Source organism: Cervus elaphus, chromosome 15, assembly GCF_910594005.1.
Source record: "Cervus elaphus chromosome 15, mCerEla1.1, whole genome shotgun sequence".
Lineage (NCBI taxonomy): Eukaryota > Metazoa > Chordata > Mammalia > Artiodactyla > Cervidae > Cervus > Cervus elaphus.
The window spans coordinates 87,084,566-87,106,854 of NC_057829.1; the positions used below are offsets into that span (position 1 = coordinate 87,084,566).

The following is a 22,289-nucleotide window of genomic DNA, read 5'->3' on the forward strand; positions in this document are numbered from 1 at the left end:
CGACTGCCAAGCAGGAGATGCTGGTGTGATCCCTGGGTTGGGAAGATCCCCTGGAGAGGCAAATGGCAACCCACTCCAGTATTCTGGCCTGGAGAATCCCAAGGACAGAGGAGCCTGTCAGTCTGCAGTCCATGGGGTCACAAGGAGTGGGACACGACTGAAGTGACTGAGCATGCATGCATGCCAGTGCCGTCTGAATGCTCATGTAAGAGGGTTATGAGAGCACATCAGAAACGAACGCTCTGTACTGGCGTTCAGCTCAGTTCAGTTGTTCCTTCCTGTCCAACTCTATGGACTGCAGCACGCCAGGCCTCCCTGTCCATCACCAACTCCCGGAGTTTACTCAAACTCGTGTCCGTCAAGTCAGTGATGCCATCCAACCATCTCATCCTCTGTCATCCCCTTCTCCTCCCGCCTTCAATCTTTCCCAGCATCAGGGTCTTTTCAAATGAGTCACTTCTTCACATCAGGTGGCCAAAGTATTGGAGTTTCAGCTTCAGCATCAGTCCGTCCAATGGATATTCAGGACTGATGTTAGCTACTATCAGCGATATTGTCTGGTGAAGAAGTACGATCCACATTATGCTGATCTTTTGAATCCTGTGATTTACAGGAACACACTGTGACACCACTTAGAGATTAATATATATGAATATTAAGCAATCAGGTAGTACAAAAGTGCCAAAGTTGTCCCACTGCACACTCTCAGCGTGTCTCTGCAGCTTTGTCCCATTAACAACCTTAATGGAATATGTTTTTCCCCTAAACATGACCCGGAGGTAAGGAGCCTCAACAACAGAACTGGCCTCAGCCTCACTGCACTCGAAAGACAGTGCAGCCCAGCGATTAGGAGCTCAGGTTCTAGGGCTGAGGTTGGGTGTGCGGCTGAGTCTTATGTCTATCTGTAAACTGGGAATGATGACGCTAGAAGTCGCCTCGTTTGGAACTGTGAGAACCGAACACTTTACTGAAGGTAATGAGTTTGTAATAGTTCCTGGCCAATGGGATGTGCTCCGTGAGAGTCTGGTGTCACCCATATTCTTCCCATCACTGCACCCCACGTTCAATTATCAACAGGAAGAAAGATATAGGGGTTTGGGGGTGGGTGGTGGACATTTGGGAAACTGTATATAACTGGTTTCCATCAGGGATCTTAAATCCCCAAATCCCCAACAAGCTGGTCATTGAGTTCTACCTGGAGTAAATGGGAGGTGGCAGGGCCCAGGTGAGAGGTGAGGGATGCCAGGCTACATGGGTTTAGTGGTGAGATCCCTCCCAAAGGGGCAGTTGTTGGCTGGCTGAGTGCCTTCACTCTGCGCAGGAGCACGCTGGGAACCTCACAGACAGAACCCATGTCCCCACAGTTCTCCCTGCACTCTGACTTAAGACCATATATTAGATCCCCGAACCAAAGCAAATCTTAGTTGTTGCATTGACAGAGTATGTAGGACTTCCCTAGTGGTCCAGTGGTGAAGAACCCGCCTGCCAATGCAGGGGACATGGGTTCAATCCCTGGTCTGGGAAGATACCACATTCCACGAGGCAACTAAGCCCCCATGCTTCACAACTGCTGACGTCTGCATGCCTAGAGCCTGTGCTCTGCAACAAGAGAAGTCACCACAATGAGAAGCCTGCGCACCGCAATGAAGACTAGTCCCCACTCACCACAACTAGAGAAAGCCTGTGCACGGCAATGAAGACCAGTGCAGCCAAAAAGAAAAACAAAAAAGAAAGAAAGTGCATGTACAAGGAACTGCCACCTGAAAGCGATAAACCCTTCAAATTCAGAGGATGGACCAGCAGATGCATTCACGGTGGCCTTGATTACTCTGCTGTTGTCAACTTTTCTTTGTTTAATCCGACCTCCCCCACCTTCATGAGAATCTTTAGTGCTTGATGAGGAAAGACGGACCTTTGCATTTCACACGTCAGCTAGCTTTCATTTCTGAGCAGGGTTTTCACAGAGTGACAGCTATAATCAAGTCCTAACAAATGACCATCTTACACAATGGAACTACAAATAAAACTCGAGATGATGAATACGTTTATTGTTCCTTCTTGTTTGCAAACATGTACCCAGTGAGATCTTGATTAGTTCAGAGTTTGGAAAAACAAAATTGTCTTCCAGCCTGTTTGTGCACTGGCTGCTTTTTCTGGCACCTGGAGAAATGCCCAGCTCTTTTGGAAGAGCACCTCCCATGTGTCCTAAGCCTTTGCCCCAGGAGAAAACCCTGGTAAAGACGGTGGGCCTGAGGGACACCATCGCCACGAGGACAGACATGCACGCGGCACTCCAGCCCACGTCGGGCCCTCCACCAGAGGGTTCTGACCCACACAATGAGCGCCCCTGACCACACGCTCATAAATTCAGCATGACTCCTCCTTTGCTTGTACGAAATGGAGTTATTTGAAATTTATATTTAGATTCCAAAGGAAATAAATCATCCCCAACTTCTGAGAAGTTGCCAAATGCTAAATAAGATAATAACATCTGAAGATGCAGTCTTCTCATCCTGATTCGGTCACTTACTGTGTGACTTTAGACAACACAATTGGCTTCTCTGGACTTCGGGCTCATTAAAGCAAGAAGGTCTCCTGTGCTTGCCTTAAACGGTTGCTATGTGACTCAAACAGGCTAATACAGTAGAAAACTCTTAAAAGGTGCAAAGTATCATACAAATATAAGGTATTTTCTAATGACCTCATGTGAGGTTAGCTCCTATGGAATGCTTTGATGATGAAACATAAAATTGAGAAAATGAGCAGATGCACAGAGGACAAGTATTGTGTGATCCCACTTGTATGAGGTGCCTGGGATAGGCCAATGCACAGAGCAGACGTGGAACACAGGCTACCTGGGTGGGGGCAGGGGGATGGAGAATTATAGTTTAATGGGGACAGAGTTTCTGTTTGGGATGATGAAAAAGTTCCGAAATGGATGGTGGTGGTTTTTACACAACATTGTGAATGTATTTAATGTCACTGAATGACATTTAAAAATGTTAATTTTTATGTTACATGTATTATCCTACAATGTAAGTAAACAAACAGATGGCTGAGGAGACATCTGTAAACAGGATTATTTACAACAAGGAATTTAACTTACATGTAATCAGAAATGGTTGTATCCATGTTTGGCACGTTCTCTTTCTGTGGTCAAAGTCTATAAGAAGCCAAATCATCCTCAGAAGACATTTATTTTTTTTGCCTTTTAACCAGTACTACTCATGTTCATTGGGCTTCTTGCAGAATCTGCCTGCAGTGCAGAAGATCCAAGTTTGATCCCCGGGTCAGGAAGATCCCCTGGAGAAGGAAATGGCAACCTGTTCCAGTATTCTTGCCTGGGAAATTCCATGGACAGAGGAGCCTGGAGGGCTACAGTCCACGGGATTACAAGAGTCAGACACGACTTAATGACTAAGCCACCAACCACTACCACCAGGAGGGGAGAGAGGGAGTGACTGGTTAATGGTATGGGTTTTATTTGGGGTGATGAAAATATTTTGTAACTAGAAAGAGGTGGTTGTTGCACAATGCTGTGAATGTTATTAAATGCCACTGAATTGTTTGCTTTAAAATGATTAATTTCATGTTATTTGAATTTCACTGGAATTTTTTTTTTTTTTTTTACAAAAGACATGATTTGCCCAGCAGAGCAGGTGCAGAAGGAGGTATTGGCAGAGGAGCACAGGGGACAGGCAAGCGGGGCTGAACCAAGAGCTGAGGGTCCCCCACAACCAGACTTTCAAGAAGCAGAAGGCCCAGCTGCCATCTGGGTTCTGCTTCAGGGAGAGGGGCTCACCTCACTTTAGCCCACAAGAACTTACATGTTAAGCTTCTGGTTTCCAGAATGTAGTAGCCAACTGTCTTCTCAAATAACTAGAGCAATAGACTATTTGCTGGATACACATTTAAACAAGAAAAGGCTGAATGCAAAGGTATGAAAAAATGATGTCCCTGCTAAGTGAGCACAAAAAGAAAGCAGATGCAATAAATTAATTCCAGACAAAATTGAAAATCATTAAAGGAGGCAACAGGGATATTTTATATTGATGAAAAGTTTAAGCCTGAGCTTTTATACACAACATAGTTTCCAAATCTGTGAAGCACTTAGAAAGATCAGAAGAGATTGATAAGCCTGCCTTGTAGTTTAACACACTTCCCTCAGAAATTGATCATGTAAACTGAAAGTTTTCCCCCCAAAAGAACACACAAACCCACATTCTAGAAATTTAACAACACAGGTCAGTATTGCACATCAAAATCTGTGTGCTTTGCTAATGTTTTACATAGAGGGACAGTTAGAATTTTAAGTATATACACTAGAAAAAAGATTAAAAATGGATAAACTGGCTGAACAAGTGAGAACAAAACATCAGCATAATCACAAAGAAAGCAGAAGGAAATTATAAAGCCACCGAGCAATACACAGAATAAAATAACAGAGTCCACAAAACACAATACCTGTTTTTTAATAGGTTAATTTAAATAGACAAATATATGGCAAGTTTGGATGAAGAAGAGATAGAAGAAGGTAAAGAGAAGGTACAATACAAACAGGAGAAAAGGATGACAGAGGACGAGAAGGTTGGATAGCATCACCGACTCAATGGACATGAGCTTAAGCAAACTCCAGGAGACAGTGGCGGACAGGGAACGCTGGCAAGCTGCAGTACGTGGGGTAGCAAAGAGTTGGACAAGGCATGACTGAACAACAGCAATACAGACAGGCATGAAGAGAGGAATATAATTACAGTCACAATTAAGATTTTAAAAATCAGAAGAATACTGTGATGTAATATAATATTCTTTATACCACAGTTTGAAAACTTAAGGAAAAATGAGTGATTCTGTAAATACATAACAAATAGTAAATTAAGAAAAGATAGAAATCAGAAGAGATTTATCAAATAGACTCAATCAGAGGCCAAACTCTTCTCACACAAAAGGCCTCTGATCCAGCATGTTGACAAGAGTTTTACCAAATCTTCAAATAGTGAGTAGATTATCTCTCATTTATATAAACTGTTCTCCCAACAGTAACTGGAGGAAGAGGTGGCAACCCACTCCAGTACTCTTGCCTGGAAAATCCCATAGACAAAGGAGCCTGGAGGGCTACAGTCCATGGGGTCACAAAGAGTCGGACACGACTGAGTGATTAACACATACTTCCCAACAGTAAATAAAGGAAAAGTTCCCCTAACTCATTTTATGAAGCAAGCATCATGTTAATATCAAAACCCAGACAAGAACATTCAGAAAAGGGAGAGTATTGGTCAGTTTTACCCAGAAGTTTCCAGCATAAAACTCCTGCTATTCTTGTCCCCTTGGAGTGTATTCCACTTGCAGCCCAGCAAGATCTAAAGTATATCACCTGTGCACTCTGGTCTACGGTCCCCTCTCGGCCCTGTCCTCTGCCTTGCTAAGGGTGCTCCTGCTCCAGGGCCTTTGCACTGGAAGTCCTTCTGCCAGGACCACTCTTCTCCCCACATTCACACAGCTCCCCCTCCACCTTCATTCAGCCTCTGCTCCAATGTCCTCTGACCACTTCGTCTAAGATGGCAGTCACTCCCACCTCCCTCACCCAGGTGACTTTCTACAGCGTCAACAGCATGCTGAGTGCTGTGGACACTGAACTGTGTCTCCTCCCATTCCCCTCACAAATTCATACTGAAGCCCTAACTCCCCTGAGTGGTATTTGGCATCACAAATACCTTTGGAAGGTGATGAGATTCAGATGAAGTCATAAGGATAGGCCCCCCATTGAAGGCATTAGTGCCCCTTATAAGAAGGACCTTAGAGATCATAAGAGCATCTTGACCAGATAGGGTTTATCTCAGGAATGTAAGAGTAATTCAGCCTGAGAAAATCTGCTGATGTAAGTGCGGTGGGCGGAGTAACGCCCACCATCACCACCACGTATGTCCCTGTCTTCACCCCTGGACCCTGTTACTATGTGTGTCAAAAGAAACGTTGCGGGTGTGATTAAGTTAAAATGTGGAGCTTGGAATCTTGCGCTGGGGGGGCGGGGGGGTGGGGTGGGGAGGCTGATAGAATCACAAGGATCCTTATGAGAAAAAACAGGACGGTCAAAGTAGGAGATATGAGAACAGAAACAAAGATGAGAGAAAGAGGAAGAGTGGGGAGAGGGGTTGAGGTTTGAAGATGCTAAACTGTTGGCTTTGGAGGTGGAGGAAGGGGCCACGAGCCAAGGAATGCATGCAGCCAGTAGAAGATGGAAAAGGAAAGAAAACGGCTTCTCCTGTGGAGCCCCCAGAAGGAATGGAGCTGGGCTGATACCTGAATTTTAAGGCTTTGACCTTCAGAATTGTAAGATTAAAAACGTGTTGTTTTAAGCTACTAAACTTGTAGTAATTAGTCTGAACAATAGGGACCAAATATAATAACTTACATTAGCAAATTAAAACGAAGAAAACCATCTCCATAGATTCTGAGCGTGCAATCCACACCTGCCTATGATGTGGGCAGGACTGGCCTTAGGCGCTAGTGGCAAGACCACTAGCACGGCCATTTGTTACGGAGCCCAGTTCCCTGTGCAACTGAGTGCAACGGGCAGCCAGGGACTCTTGATTCCGACATTTCCGGGCGGGAATCTTGGCTCACGATGCAGTGTGTAAATTTGGACAAGAGACACCATTTCCTGCATCACTTTTCTCACGTGTAAAGAATAAATCTACATCAAAAGACAGCCTGGGGTTACATGAGGTGGCCCGAGCAGCACTCCTGGAAGGGAGCCTGTACTCAGTAAGTGCTCAGAGCAGCTTAGCTCCTGCGGACTGCGTGTCCTGGAATGGTGCCCTGAGGGTTTAGGGCAGCGACCACATCACACTGTTGGCTTCACCGTCCATCGCCCAGAACCACCAAAGGCCACACTGCCCAGCTTCCTGTTTCATCCAGGGCGGGAGGGGTCTGGACCTCAGGTTTGGGCTGAACCTACCTCCCTCTGCGTGTGAAGTCAGTTCTCTGTCCACTGGATGAGGTCCCTCCAGAACCCAACCACCTCCTCAGGCTTCATTGTAGGATTTTCCAGCAAGTTGTTTAAAGCACTGAGAATGAATGAATGAATGAATCACCTGCAAATGTGATTCCAGCCTCTTGTCCAGCATCAGCAAGACACATGGCTTTCCCCACCTCTCCCCTGTATGACTGTTTCCACATTCTCCAGCCTGCCTTTGAAGAGCCTAATGCCAAAAACAATCTAACAACAGCAATAATAACATGCACGGGTTGGGGTCACAGCCCAGGGCAGGCCCTGCCCATCTGTTATTCATTAGCTCATGGCAACCCTGCAGTGGAGCCGCAGTGGAGGAAACCAGATCACATGGGCTGAGTCAGCCCCCGGGTCACCTGGGTGACCCCCAGGCCAGAGCTCTTTCTGCATTCACTGCCCGCCCCCCTCCCCCAGCCCCCCACTCCACCTTGGTCTGGGTTTGCACAGCTCAGCAGCAAGTTCACTTTGACCAGCAACACGTGGGACCTTAGGAAAGTCTATACTTGGGGCCTCCTGACAAGGCCAACTGCCCCCAAATGCCCAGGGCCCAGCTGATGAATATCCACTCTTCAATGGGCCTAATTTTTGTGCTCAGAAAAATAAACCCAGAAAGTGCCTTCCTGCCATTCTCAACACCTCTTTTAACTCTACTCTTCACTAATCAGTCGATTTATACTGATTTTTCACTTGGAGGTTTTTAGAAACCCAGAAGATTGATTATAGGAAATCAAATCCACTCAGAGGAGCCGAGCCCTGTTTCATCACTGGCCAGGCTTATAATTGTTTCAACAATAACTGATTTTACCTGAATTAATTTGTACTTTTTCTGTAGAAAAGAAAAAAAAGGAGAGAGAGAGAGAGACTAATACCAAGTAGTCTTGAAATTTACCTACCATTGTTGGAACCTTTAATCCAAATTATTTCTTTGGTCCCAATGACCAGCCCATTATCAGTAATGTGGTGCTAAAGGTGAAGCTGACCGTGTCAACCACGTGCTTCCGAAAGTGGAAACTCCTGTGGAGTCTTGACTCTCTAAACCATCACCTTGCTCCCCTTTCCCACGTACTCTCTGTCATCTGGAAAGTCACTCACTTTATGGGTGCGAGAATGTACTCATCTTGGATTTTTCTTCTTTAAAAAAAAAAAACACAGGGAAAAAAACACTGTTTCATTATAAAAGGTAACCACAGTAGAGAAAATCTGGAAAATGGGAAAAAGAAAACAAAAAACACCCATAATCTGAACCAGGTAACGGTTACTGTGAACGTCCATACGGCAGTCTCTGCAGATGTTCAGCTGAGGGCCACCCGCGTGGTGACAGGCCACACCACTTCCAAGCAGGGAAGGCTTCCTATCTGGGGTGTGCACGTGTGTGTGTGTTTTTCCTCCTCTCTTCTTTCTCGCTGTTGATGCTTCCTGCTATTCATTTTTCATTTTTTGGTCTTGTTCTTCTGTGCTTCCTTCCGGGCAAAGTTCTTTAAGAGATGTATCTGTCATTAAACAAGCTCTCAGATTCCACATATGCAGGAGAAAAAGACTAAAGAGCAAGTGGAAACTGCCCCTCTCCTTGAGGGAAGCTGGCCCACATGTGCACAGGGTTCACCCACAGGGATCACACGCCTCCCTGAAAAGTCTCAGTGCTTTGAATAACTTGCTGAAAAATCCTGCAATGAAACCTCCCCTGAGTTTGTGCAAATACAGCATTGTAGCCCAATATTTCAGGGTGAGCACTGGTCAGAGGCCCTCAAACGTGAATCAGAACCCTGACTGCGATCTTTCACAGGTGACTCACTGCTCAGAGCCACGTGTAAATGTGAGCCTCGGTGTCCCCATCTGTAAGTGTGTGAGAAGTCTCTAAGGACCCCAGGGAGCTCCCAGCCACTGCAGTCGTCTCGTGGGGGCTGTGACAGAGACACCCACCCCAGCTGGGCCCCGCCTTGGACCCCAGGACCTGTGCTCCCCCAAGAACAATGAAGCTTCAGTGCCTCATTCTGGGATCTGCCGCGTGCCCAGTCCTGACATCCCTACCCCACTTTAGGAAACGGGGCTGGGTCCGATCTACTTAGGCAGTGATCCCAGATGAGCTTCTGCTCAGAGCTGGGCAGTATCAGGATGTGCCGAGCAGTGGTCCTCGTCCTCCCCAGAGCAGCCGGGGGAGGCAGACAGGACCGCACCGTCCTCATGCCTGCCTCTTACCTGGGCCCTGTGCCTAGCCCACGAGCGGATCTGCCTGCTTCCCTGGACCCGGCCTGCACCTGTGACCTCCTAGTAGCCAACCTACACTTCACTCCCACCTTTGACGGTGCCCTATTTCCTTTGAGACAGACTTCTGCCCTGAGCCTGGGTCTGGGAGCCTGAGGCCAAGATTTCCAGGAACTCACTCCTCCCAGCCTCCCTGAGTCTGAGCTGCTCTCTCCTGCTGAGACCCCAGCACTCAAGACTAGGCCTCCCGAGCACCCCACAGCCTGGGAGCATCCCCCACCACGAGGCATCTGCTTGGACCCTCTCTTTCTGAACTGTTCCTTCCACCACAGGAGCACTGCTCCCAACAGCTGCCATAGCCTGCCCCTCTGGCCATAACTGAGCAGCCTAAGGGGCAACATGTGTCCTAGGTTAGGATTGCCAGAAAAACACTGGATGCCCAGCTAATTTGAATTTCAGATAAACAATGAGTCATTTCTTGTATAAGTATGCTGCCATGCATTATTTGGGCTTCCCAGGTGGTGCTAGTGGTAAAGAGCTCATCTGTCAATGCAGGAGATATAAGAGACTTGGGTTCGATCCCTGGGGAAGATCCCCTGGGGGAGGGCATGGCAACCCACTCCAGTATTCTTGCCTGGAGAATCCCATGGACAGAGGAGCCTGGTGGGCCACGGTCACGGGGTCACAAGAGTCGGACATGACTGAGGCAAGTTAGCACCCACGCACACATGCAATATTTAGGTATCCTTTATCTTTATTGGCTAAATCTGGCCACTGCACCCAAGCTAAACCAATCAAATTGTCTCTGGCAGGATTCTGAACCTAGGGTTCAGCAAGACTATAACATGATATCTTGGGCTGAGAGGGGGGCAGTTAGACCCCACCAGGTAGGAAGTAAAGAGAGGATTAGGTCTGCAAAGAGAGGCAAGGAAGCTGAAGGAGCTAAGAGGCATCCACTTTCTTCCCTGTCCTGATGGAGACCTCTCCTGAGAATTGTCCCATTCCTGGCGTCAGTGCCCTAGGATGCCCTGGTATCCTTATAATTAATACCTCTTCAGTGAAGGGTCTCAGGCAGCATGTTTTAGGTATAACCTGTCCCCTGGAACCCAGGCAGACTAGCTGGTGTGAAAGATGCTTTCTCTGCTGCTTTCCACCCCAAATGCCAAGACGGTCCCCTCCATGTTCCAGGCATCACTCTAGACTGCTCCCTCCCCTCCCTACACCCCTGCATCCAAGTCCGGTCTACTTCATCTCCCAAGTCTATGTCAGCTCTGTCTCCTCTCCATCCCAGTGCATGCCAGCACCCTGCTTCTGGCCGCCAGCACTTCTTGCCTGGATTAATACAATGGCTTCCTATTTTTCTTTCCTCTGGCATTCTCTACCCTCCAGCCAAAGCAATTGTCCTAAGACATAAATCTGACTCACTCTGCAAAAGCTCCATGTGAAACTCTTCAGTGGTTTGCCCTCCAAAGGCGCAGAAGTTCCTCGGTGACCTAACTTCTAATGAGTCATCCAGGGTCACCTCTTACCTTGTTGACTCCATACCCTTTAATGGGCTCTGGCCACCCTGACCAGCTCTCACGTCCTCCTCCAGACTCTCTCTCACCTCAGGGCCTTTACACCTGCTGCCCTTCCTACCTGTCTTCACCTGGCTTCCTCCCACCTTTGGGGGACCGGCTCGTCATTTGCCTTGCCTCCCTCTGCCCACCTCCTGTGCGTGCATGCTAAGTCACTTGAGTTGTGTCTATTGACTCTTGGCAACCCCACGGACTGTGGTCCACCAGGCTCTTCTGTCCATGGGATTCTCCAGGCAAGAATACTAGGATGGGTTGCCATGCCCTCCTCCAGGGGACCTTCCCGACCCAGGGAAGGAACTCGCATCTCCTGCATTGGCAGGTGGGTTCTTCACCACCAGCACCACCTGGGAAGCCCTCACCCACCCCCAGCAGGTGTGACAAGTGCTTCCCCGGCCTTGCGCGTACTGCCTCCTATGGTCCCTGGACCACCAGCAGCAGGGGAGCAGCACCTGGGAGGATGTTAGAAATGCCAGTTCCCAAGAGTCCCCCTGCCTCCGACTTCCTGAAAAAGAAACTCTGGGCGGGACCCAGCGATCAGTGTTTCAACTAGTTCTCCAGTGGGTCTGATGCTCACCAATGTTTGAGAACCACTGCTCCTTTGTGACTGAACACTTATGTGTTGGAATTAGTTTGAAGGCCTTGAGGGGATCAGAAAAGCCATAGCGTCTTCACCAGCAGATACAGTAGCTGGCACATGATAGTCTTGGTAAATGTGTGTGGATGGGAGGAAAGGGAAGAAAGGGGGAAGTTAGAAGGAGGGACGGGAGGAAAGCAGGCAGGCAGCCATGACCGGCCAATAGCACACTCGGTCTTCCTGCCCCTCCAAGTGTTTCTAGACACAGCCGCCCCCATTTTCACACTTCCCTGGCTCTCCCCCAACGTGCTCTAAGTCTGGCCATAGAGATCGTGCAGGACTTGGGCTCTGGGCACCTGTCACCACGAGTATGGAAGGGGCTGCAGGACTCACTCAGCTACCAGTGGGCTCCACAGATATTGCACGCAGTTGGGTGCTTGCGAAGGCCCAAGGAGCTCTGAGTTTGCACAGATAGCCAGAGATGCTGCTGGAAGGGGTGATGGCTCTGTTGCTCCCATCCCTAAGGGAGCATCAGACCATATCTTTTGGCCACACTTTCCATCTGAGGCAGAATGAGGGGCTCTGAGGCAAGTCCCTTTTCGTTCTCAGTGGCACGCGCTGACCACAGTCCCTGACCTGTTGGTCCATGGAATCCCTGATGTCCTGTCTCTGGTCTCCACTCCCCAGGCCTGCTTCTGAGTCAACGAATCTCTAGCTGCCAGGCCTGAGCCATCACCAGCGTGACCAAAGGGAGTGGGCAGAGGTCAGCAGGAAAACCCAAGAAGTGAGTCATTCATGGGAGGCAGTGGGGGGATGTCCTCTGATGCAGAAGCTTCTGGAATGGATCTCTGACTGCCTGCTACCAGCACCCCTCCCTCCCATCATGAGAAGGCAGTGAGGGGACAGGCTCAGGCCTGTGTTCCCAAAGAGAGGAGCTGGGAGGATGTGGGGAACATTGTCTGCTACCGAGTGTCAGCCAATGGGCCCTTCTGCAAAGGAAACTGCAGCCAACTTCAGACTGGCAGATAAGACAGCCTGGTCCAGCCGCAGCCACAGCCCTCCTCACTGGAAAAGTGAGACCCTCACTGCAGAACTCCAGCTTGTGGGGGGGGGGGGGGGGGGGGAGGGGGGTCCTTCAAAAGGAAGAGCCTCCCTCCCACTTTCCCCTGCATTGTTCACAATAATCTCACATTTGAAAAGCTCTCCACCAATTCCAAAGGCTATATCTCACCTAATCCTCGCCAGTATCCCAGGAAGATAGAAGCTTTCAATACATCCTGTAGTAGATGAGGAAACCTGGGCTCAGAGATGAGGGCACTGGATGAGGAAGGCAAGGAGCAGAGAAGGGAACGTCTCTTCAGACGCACAGGCCAAGTCTCATCACCCTGCCCAAGTCCTTCACTCCATCAGACCAGGGCAAGACTAACTAAACAAAGAAACAGTCAGAAAAGCCTGTATAGAGAAGGCACTGATGGAGCTGGCCCAAGTAGAGAGAAGGCTCCAGAGGCTTTCTTAAGCATCAACAACCTTCTCAGCTTGTGGGAAAGAGGTAGGAAGGGTCTGGATGCAGGACTGGCCTCTGGGCATTTTCTGGGTGGTTTCACGCTGCTCGCCCACCCAAAGGTTCATGGAGAGAAATGCATTCTCCTCTCTCTTCCCCCTGTCCACCTCTTCCCCAAACCCAGGCAGGCCACTGATCTCAGGGGAGCCCCTCTACAGGCTGGTCAGTAACTCAGGAGCTGTATCCTTCATTTGATAAGATGAGATGGGCAAAAGCAATTCCTTTCTCAAAAAGTCAGCATGAGAAAACTAAGAGATGGGGGCAGTTGGCTGTGGACATTAATCATGAGCTTGTGTAGAGGGGGCTGGGGAAGTTGTGATGGGTCATGTGTGGCTGGTGATGGAGTGGAGACTGGGAACCCAGGGGAGGGGAGAGACGATCTGGGTAGAAGCAAAAAGAGATGGAGGGGTGTCTTGGGAAAGGCCACATGACTGTCCCACCACTGTCCTCACTCTGGGGAGAACCACGCTACCTGGAAACCCAGATTTCTCAGCATTCCATGCTGCACTCCAACAGAATTTCCTTTACTAAGGCTACTGAGGATGAGTCCAATTCCTATTTGAATTATTTATAATCAAGAAAAGGAACCACTCACTTCTAAACCACCACTTTCAACATCTGTGAAAACCAAGAATCACAAATAATCAAGAACTTGAACCCAGGCTGCCCAGAGACACCCCAGGATCCCAGTTACAATCCTCACGGTGATGGCCTTTGATTTGAAGAGCTCCAGAGGACAAGACACACACTTCCATCTTTAAACACAAATCAGTCTGTTTCTAAATACAACCCCATGGAAAAACCTGGAAATCTCTTGGCATCTCATTAGCATTTCAAGGAAGGGTTACATGAAGCATTGTCTATGAAAAAGTAAAAAGGCTTGATTTTATAAATGTGAGATGCTGAATATCCTCCCACCCCTGGCCATTTCTATTTGGGTCTTTCTTGAAATGTGCAAATAACAAAAGCCTAGCTGATGACCTGAGCCCCTGGGAACAACTGCTGAAGAACACAATATATTCGCCAAATCCAAAAGCAATTTTGTTTTAGCTTTCTTGCTTGGCCAGAGGAGTTGGCATGTGTAACTGTTGATTCAATTTGGCTCTCTTGTTAAAACATAAAACTTGGAAAAATTAAACATATTTGTGAAATCTAAGCATACTTTTATATATTAATATCCATATCCTAATTTTTAAAATTTAATTTTCAGTTAAAAATAACAGCTAACGTTTATTATGTGCTTATACATGCAAGGAACTTTTAGCAAATAATCATCTTTAATCTTCACAGTAACCCTCTGGGATAAGTATATTATTACAGATATGAGAATAATTATTACATGGGGACCTTGCAGGAGCTTGCCCAGGACGCACAGCCAGGAAGTGGCGACGCCAGGCCTGCACCTCGGAGGCCCAGGCTCTCTCAACCTTGCAGCCATCTCACCCCAGGGGAGGTTAGCTAAGGAAACAGATGATTGCTTGTTTGTTTGAGGTACAGACAGGGAAGATAATTCAGGAATTTGTAATTGCTCATCCCTGCTGGGGGATATTAGCGAGACATTAGCCATGACATGTGAATCATGACACTTGTTTCCGGCTGAGTTATTACCTATGCACAATGGCGCTCACCAGCTTGCCCGCTTGATTTAGAAAATACTGGAAAAAGACGGTCCTCGCTGCTTCCAGCTGCTCCCCACTGCCGATGACTCAACGAGAAATCCAGGGATCCCCCTCCCCATCCTGCACTGTTAGTGGGTGATCCCTGGCTTCAGTCCTACATCTGTAGGGTGAGTTGCAGCCCTGACACATTTTTTAGGGAGGTTGATGTATCACAGGCAACTATTCAGACACCTTCTGGGAAATCCTGACTGTGCCTCCTTGGGGCAACAGCAGATGCTCAGCAACCCTCGACAGAATGCATCCTGAGGGTCCTCGGAGTCCCCGCGCCTTTGCTCTGGACAGGGGCCCAGGGCAGGAACTGGCCTCTGGGAGCCTTCTTTGTCCCCACTCTGGATGCTCTATGGGATGCCCAGGCCACGCATGCAGGGACTGCCTGGCCACTCCACTCCCAAGAGGGAACTGGACAGATTCCTAGTGATATCCAGCAGGAAAAGACCTGCCCACGTGCTGCCCCTCCTGCTGGGCCAGTCACTGCCCGTCTTCCGTGCTTCAGCTTCTTCATCTGTCCAAAGGGGCGCCAGTGGCCTCAGGGAGGAGGGGAGGGTTCAGCTGTGACTCAGAGACACTTACTCTCGGGAAGGGATCCAGGGGAAACCCAGGGCCCACCTCCTGACAGAACCTCCACCAATATTCCCATCTCACTTCTGGGGATATACAAAGGCTTCACTCTCATCAGACTCCCCCGACTGCTCAGCAGGTAAAGAATCTGCCTGCAATGCAGGAGACGCGGGTTCAATTCCTGGGTCGGGAAGATCCCCTGGAGGAGAAACGGCAACACACTCCAGTATTCCTGTTTGCAATCTGTAGTGAAAATTATCATTCTTGTGCTTTAAAATATAGGAGAGAAACCACTTTGCAACTACTCAAAAAAAAAAAAAAGTCTCAACTACCAATACCTCCCTCCCCACTCTGTGTGCTGCTCTGGACAGATTTCCTTACTCCCCAGACACCGCCTGGCACTTCCCTGCCCTTTCTCATTCTGCCCTTGAGGAGTCAGCCTGAAACCCTTGTGAAGCCCCCGCCTCTGGAAGCCTCTCTAGAATCCGTGCACCCTCCTGTGTACTCCCCACAGGGCACTGCATTACTCTGACTTGTATTGATGTGTGACCCACTCAGTCATTCATCAGACACACCCGGAGGGCTGACTCTTTGCCCACGAGATGCTCAATGGAGGACCAGAGAAGACATATGGCATCTAAGGTGGGTAGAGGGCACAGGTGAAAACATAACTGAAAAAGCTACCCGTATCCCCAAACTCTCTCCTTCCAGTTTATATTCTTACTTATATTTCTAAGTTATCGATGTAGAGAATTTTATTCCTTTTAAAAGAAACTAATGCTGTTGCTCTTTGCACGGAATTCCTATCAAAATACACCACACGAATGTGGTATGAATGAGACTTTCGAGTGAAGTGTGATTGTTAAAGGGCACGTGGAGGATTCCTTCTCTCTGCATCTGTGTTTCCTGGGCCCATGCTCTCAACTGGCGCTCCAATGCAAGAGAAAGGTACGAAGGGTTCCCTTGAGCAGAAAGGGGACAGAAAGAGGTTGGGATAACTTCTCACATGTGAATGCTGCCTGGGGTAAGGCAGTAAAATAATTTAAATAAAAGTACCACCATTCCCTGGGCTTTCCAATTTGCTCTGGTGGAAAAGAACCCTCCTGCCAATGCAGGAGTCATGAGAGACAGCGGTTCAGTCCCTGGGTTGAGAAGATCCTCTGTAGGAGGGCATGGCAACCCACTCCAGTATTCCGCCTGCAGAATCCCATGGACAGTCCATGGGGTCACAAAGAGTCAGACACGACTGAGTGACCAAGCGCGCACGCACACACACACACACATTGTGTGGGTTAAAAAATAAAAAGATGGATTTAATTCATTTATCTGGCTTTGCTGGTGGCCCGGTCAGTAAAAAATCCACCTGCAAGGCAGGAGACCGCCTATACAGGAGACCCAGGTTCAAAAACTGAGTTAGGAAGATGCCCTGGAGAAGGAAATGACAACCTACTCCAGTATTCTTGCTATGAAATCCCATGGACAGAGGAGGTCATAAGATTCGGACACAACTTAGAGACTAAACCGCCACCAATTCATTCATCTACCAATGAATCGCCTACTGTATGAGATCTGTATTTGGGAGTTTATTGGCCCTGAGGGGGCTTTGTGTCTGAGGACATTCTTAGACTCTCCTGGTGCTCTGAAACTCAACTCCTAGAATCCCAACAGACACCTAACTAGGAGTAGGAAAAAGACAGTCCTTCTAACTGAGCACCTTTGTAGAATTTTTCCCCATTATAATGAAATATATTCAAGAATGACAAGACGTCAATAGATTCCTGTTTTCAGACATCTCTCCGAAAATCCAAACCCTGGGCCACATCTCCGTGTCTATCTAAACAGGTAATTATACTTTGTGTATTAAAGTCTTCTATCTCTGACCTACCCAGTGCACAAAAAACAGTTTAACCTTTAAACCAAGTCATGTACACCATTTTACTCCTCGAAAGATGAATTTATGTTATTCCGTCAAATCAGTATCAACCTGACCTTTAAACACATCAGTGTTTCTTGGAAAAATATTATGGCTGGGATGCCGACCGAGGTAAACAATATTAGCTGCTCCTACCCAGCACCAAGCCATGCTGCGCAGAGGCCTATCAGAATAAGGGGGCGGAAGGCAGCAGGGCCCAGAGCTCTTCTGACAAACTCCACAGGATATGAAGAACAATGCAAATGCACCAGAGCTGGCAGATATATTTCTGTATTACTGTTCCAGAGACAGCAGCTAAGGTGAATCATTTCCCACCACCTACCACTCCAAATTATTTCAAATTCTGAAGGGACCCTATTTATTTCATTGGTAGCTAGCAATTTACTTAGCTGAAGATCATTATATTTATGTGTCTGTGAAATTCTCACAATAATTACACATTTGAGCTGTCTCCAATGTGCTATACGTAGTCTCATTAGTCATATCCTTGGAAGGATATTATCACATTTTGTAGCAACCTTCGCAATGTACATCTAAAGCGCCCAACTGGATGTGAACTTTGATTCTCGTGGTTTTCTTACATATCTGATTTATCAAACAGCAGGACAGCCTGCATTCACAAGCAAACGCTTACAGAACGCAAGGAAATTGTCTTAATTTCTCTTTTCTCTAGATCGCTTCAGCACGGCAGCCCTGGAAGATATTGTATTGGGCAGCAGGGAGAACAAAACTAGCTGAGATCTAAAATTACTTGAGGAGCTTACCAGAAAGTTCCATAATGAGAAATATTTATAAGCCAGTAAGCTTCTTTCCCAACCATAAAGTCATTGAAGGTTAAGGGGGAAGCAGTGGAAATTTCTGGCATTCTCAGGCAAGTGTCCCCAGGTTGAATTCTCCGGACAACTTTTGTGAGGCTGCTCAGTTTATCTAAAAGGTCTATTTTGTTGTTTTAAAGCCAGAGATTATTAGAGAGAGCCGACCGCCTGGTGGTTTTGCCCATTTCTACCTTCTGAGCGTTTATTTCAGAAGAATCCACTATTACTATAAACAGAATGATTCTCAGAACATCTCTAACCTTGATAGCAAATAACCATGATAGAAGAGCAATTCCCCTCTTGAGCAATGATTCTGAGAAGCTGGCATTTCATGCCCCAGAGAACACTGTTCCAGAGAACACGGTAGGACCATTGATGGGATGAGGCGGGGGGTGGGTTCTAGGACATGTGCCATGATTTACCAGGGCACATATGTGTGTGATCATCACATTTACCATCTCACCACCCCCCAGGAGATGGTAAACCCCATGGGCATACAGATCGTATCTACATATGCTCCCCTTCACATCCTCAACACCTAGGACAGTGCCTGGCACACAGTAGGGGCTTGATAAATATTTATTAGAAATTAAGACATAACTGAGGGCATTAATCTGGATCAGCTATATGCCTTTTACCTTCCGACGGGTAGTATGACTATTCAAATGGAATGAGGCTGAGAAGTCATGTGACTTTCTCACGTGTCTGAAGCCAGAGTCTCCAGACCATTATGCTCCATCACATTCCATTTATTAAACAGTGATTTAATAAGCACCTACTACATGGTAGGAACTACGCTAGGAACAAGTCACACAGAGCTTCTGGTCTAATGGGAAAACAGACCTTAGCCAGAGCTCCCAAGAAAGGAGATTCCCAGAGTAGGAAAAATACAGCCAATGAGTACACAGTAAAGCCAACAGAATGTGCTGCCTCCTACTCCTGCTGTGTGACGGTGTAGCCGGAGCTTGGCAGCCTAGGAGGTGACTTTGAGGGACAACTGAAATGCTTTATTTCTCGGTTGTGATGCTGGTTTCATGACTATACATTTTCATGACTCTAAGTACACATCACCAAAGTGTACACTTAAAAGGAGTGAATTTTACTTAATGTAAGTTGTTGCTGTTGTTCAGTCACTAAGTCGTGTCCGACTCTTTGAGACCCCACGGGCTGCAGCACGCCAGGCTTCCCCATCCTCCACTATCTCCTAGAGTTAGCTCAAACTCATGTCCATTGAGTCAGTGACGCCATCCAACAATCCCATCCTCTGTCATCCCCTTCTCCTCCTGCCTTCAATCTTTCTCAGCATCAGGGTCTTTTCCAGTGAGTCGGCTCTTTGCATCAGGTGGCCAAAATATTTGGAGCTTCCGCTTCAGCACTGGTCCTCCCAATGAATATTCAGGATTGATTTCCTTAGGATTGACTGGTTTGATCTCCTTGCAGCCCAAGGGACTTTCAAGAGTCTTCTCCAGTACCACAGTTCGAAAGCACCAGTTCTTCAGCGCTCAGCCTCCTTTATTGGTCCAGCTCTCACATCCATACATGACTCCTGGAAAAACCACAGTTTTGACTATACGGACCTTTGCCAGCAAAATGATGTCTCTTCTTTTAATACACTGTCTATGTTTGTCATAGCTCTTCTTCCAAGGAGCAAGTGTCTTTTAATTTCATGGGTGCAGTCACTGTTCATGGTGATTTTGGAGTTCAAGAAAATAAAATCTTCCACTGTTTCCATTTTTTCCCCCATCTATTTGCCATGAAATGATGGGACTGGATGCCATGATCTCAGTTTTTTGAATGTTGAGTTTCAAGCCAGTCTTTTTACTCTCCTCTTTCACTTTTACCAAGAGACTCTTTAGTTCCTCTTTTCTTTCTGCCAATACAGTGATATCATCTGCATATCTGAGGTTGTTGATATTTCTCCCAGCAATCTTGATTCTAGCTGGTGATTCATCCATCCCAGCATTTCTCATGATGTATTCTGCATATAAGTTAAGGAAGCAGGGTGACAATATACAGCCTTGATATACTCCTTCCACAAATTTGAACCAATCCATTGTTCCATGTCTGGTTCTAAGTGTTGCTTCTTGATCTGCATATATGTTTCTCAAAAGGCAGGTAAGGTGGTCTGGTATTCCCACCTCTTTAAGAATTTTCCACAGTTTTTTGTAATAATGTAAGTTATACCTGAATAACTAACTTTAAAAACTAATGCAACTTTGGAGGCTGAAAAAAACAGTCATTGGTTATCCTCTTGGATACTTTGGACTGGGAATCTGAGCTGGCATAGCAGGAGTGCTTATCCTGGGGCCTTGGCTGGGGAGAGCCATAGGGTGGATGTGTCCAAACAGTTGAGGGCTGAGCACCAGGAGCCCCTGCTCTCGCGTGTCAGGTGGCTGGGCTCTGTGCTGGGGTGACTGGAGGAATGTCACCTGAAGCACCTCCATTCAGGCAATGCTGTGGACACTAAGAATATAGCAGTTAACATAATAGACAAATATCTTCCTCCTTTTGGAGCTGACAGATGGAAGGCAAACCGTAAATAATGAACATTATAAAGTAAACTGATGGTATGTTGGAGCTAATATGTGCATGGAATGAAGAGATGGAGAAGAGACTATCCGGTGTGAAAGCACCTCCTCCAGTCCTGATATCTTGCTCTAACAGTGCTGTACAATGATACCAACTTGCAGCTTTATTTGCATTTCCCTGCTTACTAGAGCACTGAGCATCTCCAGATGTGTGGCAGACTGCTAGCTGGTCACCAAACGCAGCTCCTCTTTTCCTGGGTCCACTTGGATTATACTTCCCAGCCTCCCACGCAGCTGGCTGCAACCTCAGAGTTCCAACCAAAGGGGAGCAGTAGTGTCCTCACCAGGTGGCTCAGTGGTCGCCTGCCAAGCAGGAGACACGGGTTCCATCCCTGGGTCAGGAAGATCCCCTGGAGGAAGAAACAGCAAGCCTCTCCAGTATTCTTGCCTGAGAATTCCCATGGACAAAGGAGCCTGGCGGGGCTACAGTCCTCGAGGTCACAAAGAGGCAGACAAGACTGAGCGAATAAACAACTGTCCTCACCATTTCCAAGACCGACCCATAAAAACCTCTTTTCTTCTTCCAGCAGCCCAGTTCCAAGGTCAGCTTTGCCAGTTCCACCGTGAAAACGGCAGGGCTTCCAGCAACTGGGCTCCAAGCTGCTGTTGAGGAGAGCGCCCCACCCTGCCCCCACCTACGTAAATGCGCCTCATTGACAAGAGCAAGAAAGAAACCTCTGTCGTGGGGCCTCGGCGTGACAGCACAAGCCCATCCCAACTAAGACGCTTAAATGCTCCTAGGGTTTGTCTTCTGAGCATCGGCTTTTCGGACCGTCTGCCAGACTTAGGGTGGGCTTATTTCTCCTTTCTTATTTATCTGTAGTGAAAGAAAGTGAAAGTGAAGTCGCTCAGTCGTGTCCGACTCTTTGTGACCCCGTGGACTGTAGCCTACCAGGCTCCTCCGTCCATGGGATTCTCCAGGCAAGAATACTGGAGTGGGTTACCATTTCCTTCTCCAGGGGATCTTCCCGACAGAGGGATCGAACCCAGGTCTGCCTCATTGGAGGCAGACGCTTTAACCTCTGAGCCACCAGGGAAGCCCGTTTATTTATCTGTAGGAGTCCTTAATAGCCTTGCTACTCAAAGGGTGGTCTGTGGACCAGCACCATATGCTTCACCTGGGACCTTGTTAAAAATGCGGGCTCTCCAGCCCCCCCTGCACCTGCTCAAACAAGCCGCCTTTTCAAAAGATCCGGTGATTCCCGTGCACAGTCAACCTTCGTCACCAGCAAAGCCCCATTAACAATTCCCGGGAAGTAAAAACAGAATGTGGATAATAAATCTAACCTTTGTTTTTTTCCTTTGTGCTCAGTCTGCTGTTACTTGTTCACAGGGGGTCGTAGGCAGACGCCTCACTCACCAGGTCAGACCACAGTTCCTGGTGCAAAATGGCCGCACAGACACCTCAGCCTGTGGGCTATACCAGAAGACTACACTCAAGATTCAAGATGGCGGCAGCAGGCCGTGTGCAGAGAGGCTGAGCCTGGCGCGGGATCTGGAGCATGAGCAGTGCATTTGCCCTGCCCCCTTGATAACCCCGCCCCCTCCTCTTCCCCCAATTAGATCCCTGCACAGCAGCCACGCCCACTGGCTGGTGTGGGCGTGGCTGAAGAGCACGTGAAGAACATGTGCTCACTTCTCCCCATCCTGTGATCAAAGAATGAGGCTTTCCTTTGTTTCTGAGGCAAACTCACTCTCAGTCTATTGGCTCAGATGATACAGAGCAGAAGGACCTTAGCTGGGGATTGACCCAGAGTGTTGGTAACAAGCTAAGCAGCACTACTTCACAT

General features: G+C 47.7%; 1 long non-coding RNA gene across 1 annotated transcript in view; it reads right to left on the reverse strand.

The window, feature by feature from the left end:
• LOC122709551 overlaps nt 1–21,934 on the reverse strand; it is a 38,737-nt gene extending 16,803 nt beyond the window's left edge. The window contains exon 1 of the long non-coding RNA XR_006345570.1: nt 21,787–21,934. This is a non-coding gene — a long non-coding RNA (uncharacterized LOC122709551). The remainder of the gene's footprint in view (nt 1–21,786) is intronic.
• Between the last annotated feature and the right edge of the window lie 355 nt (nt 21,935–22,289).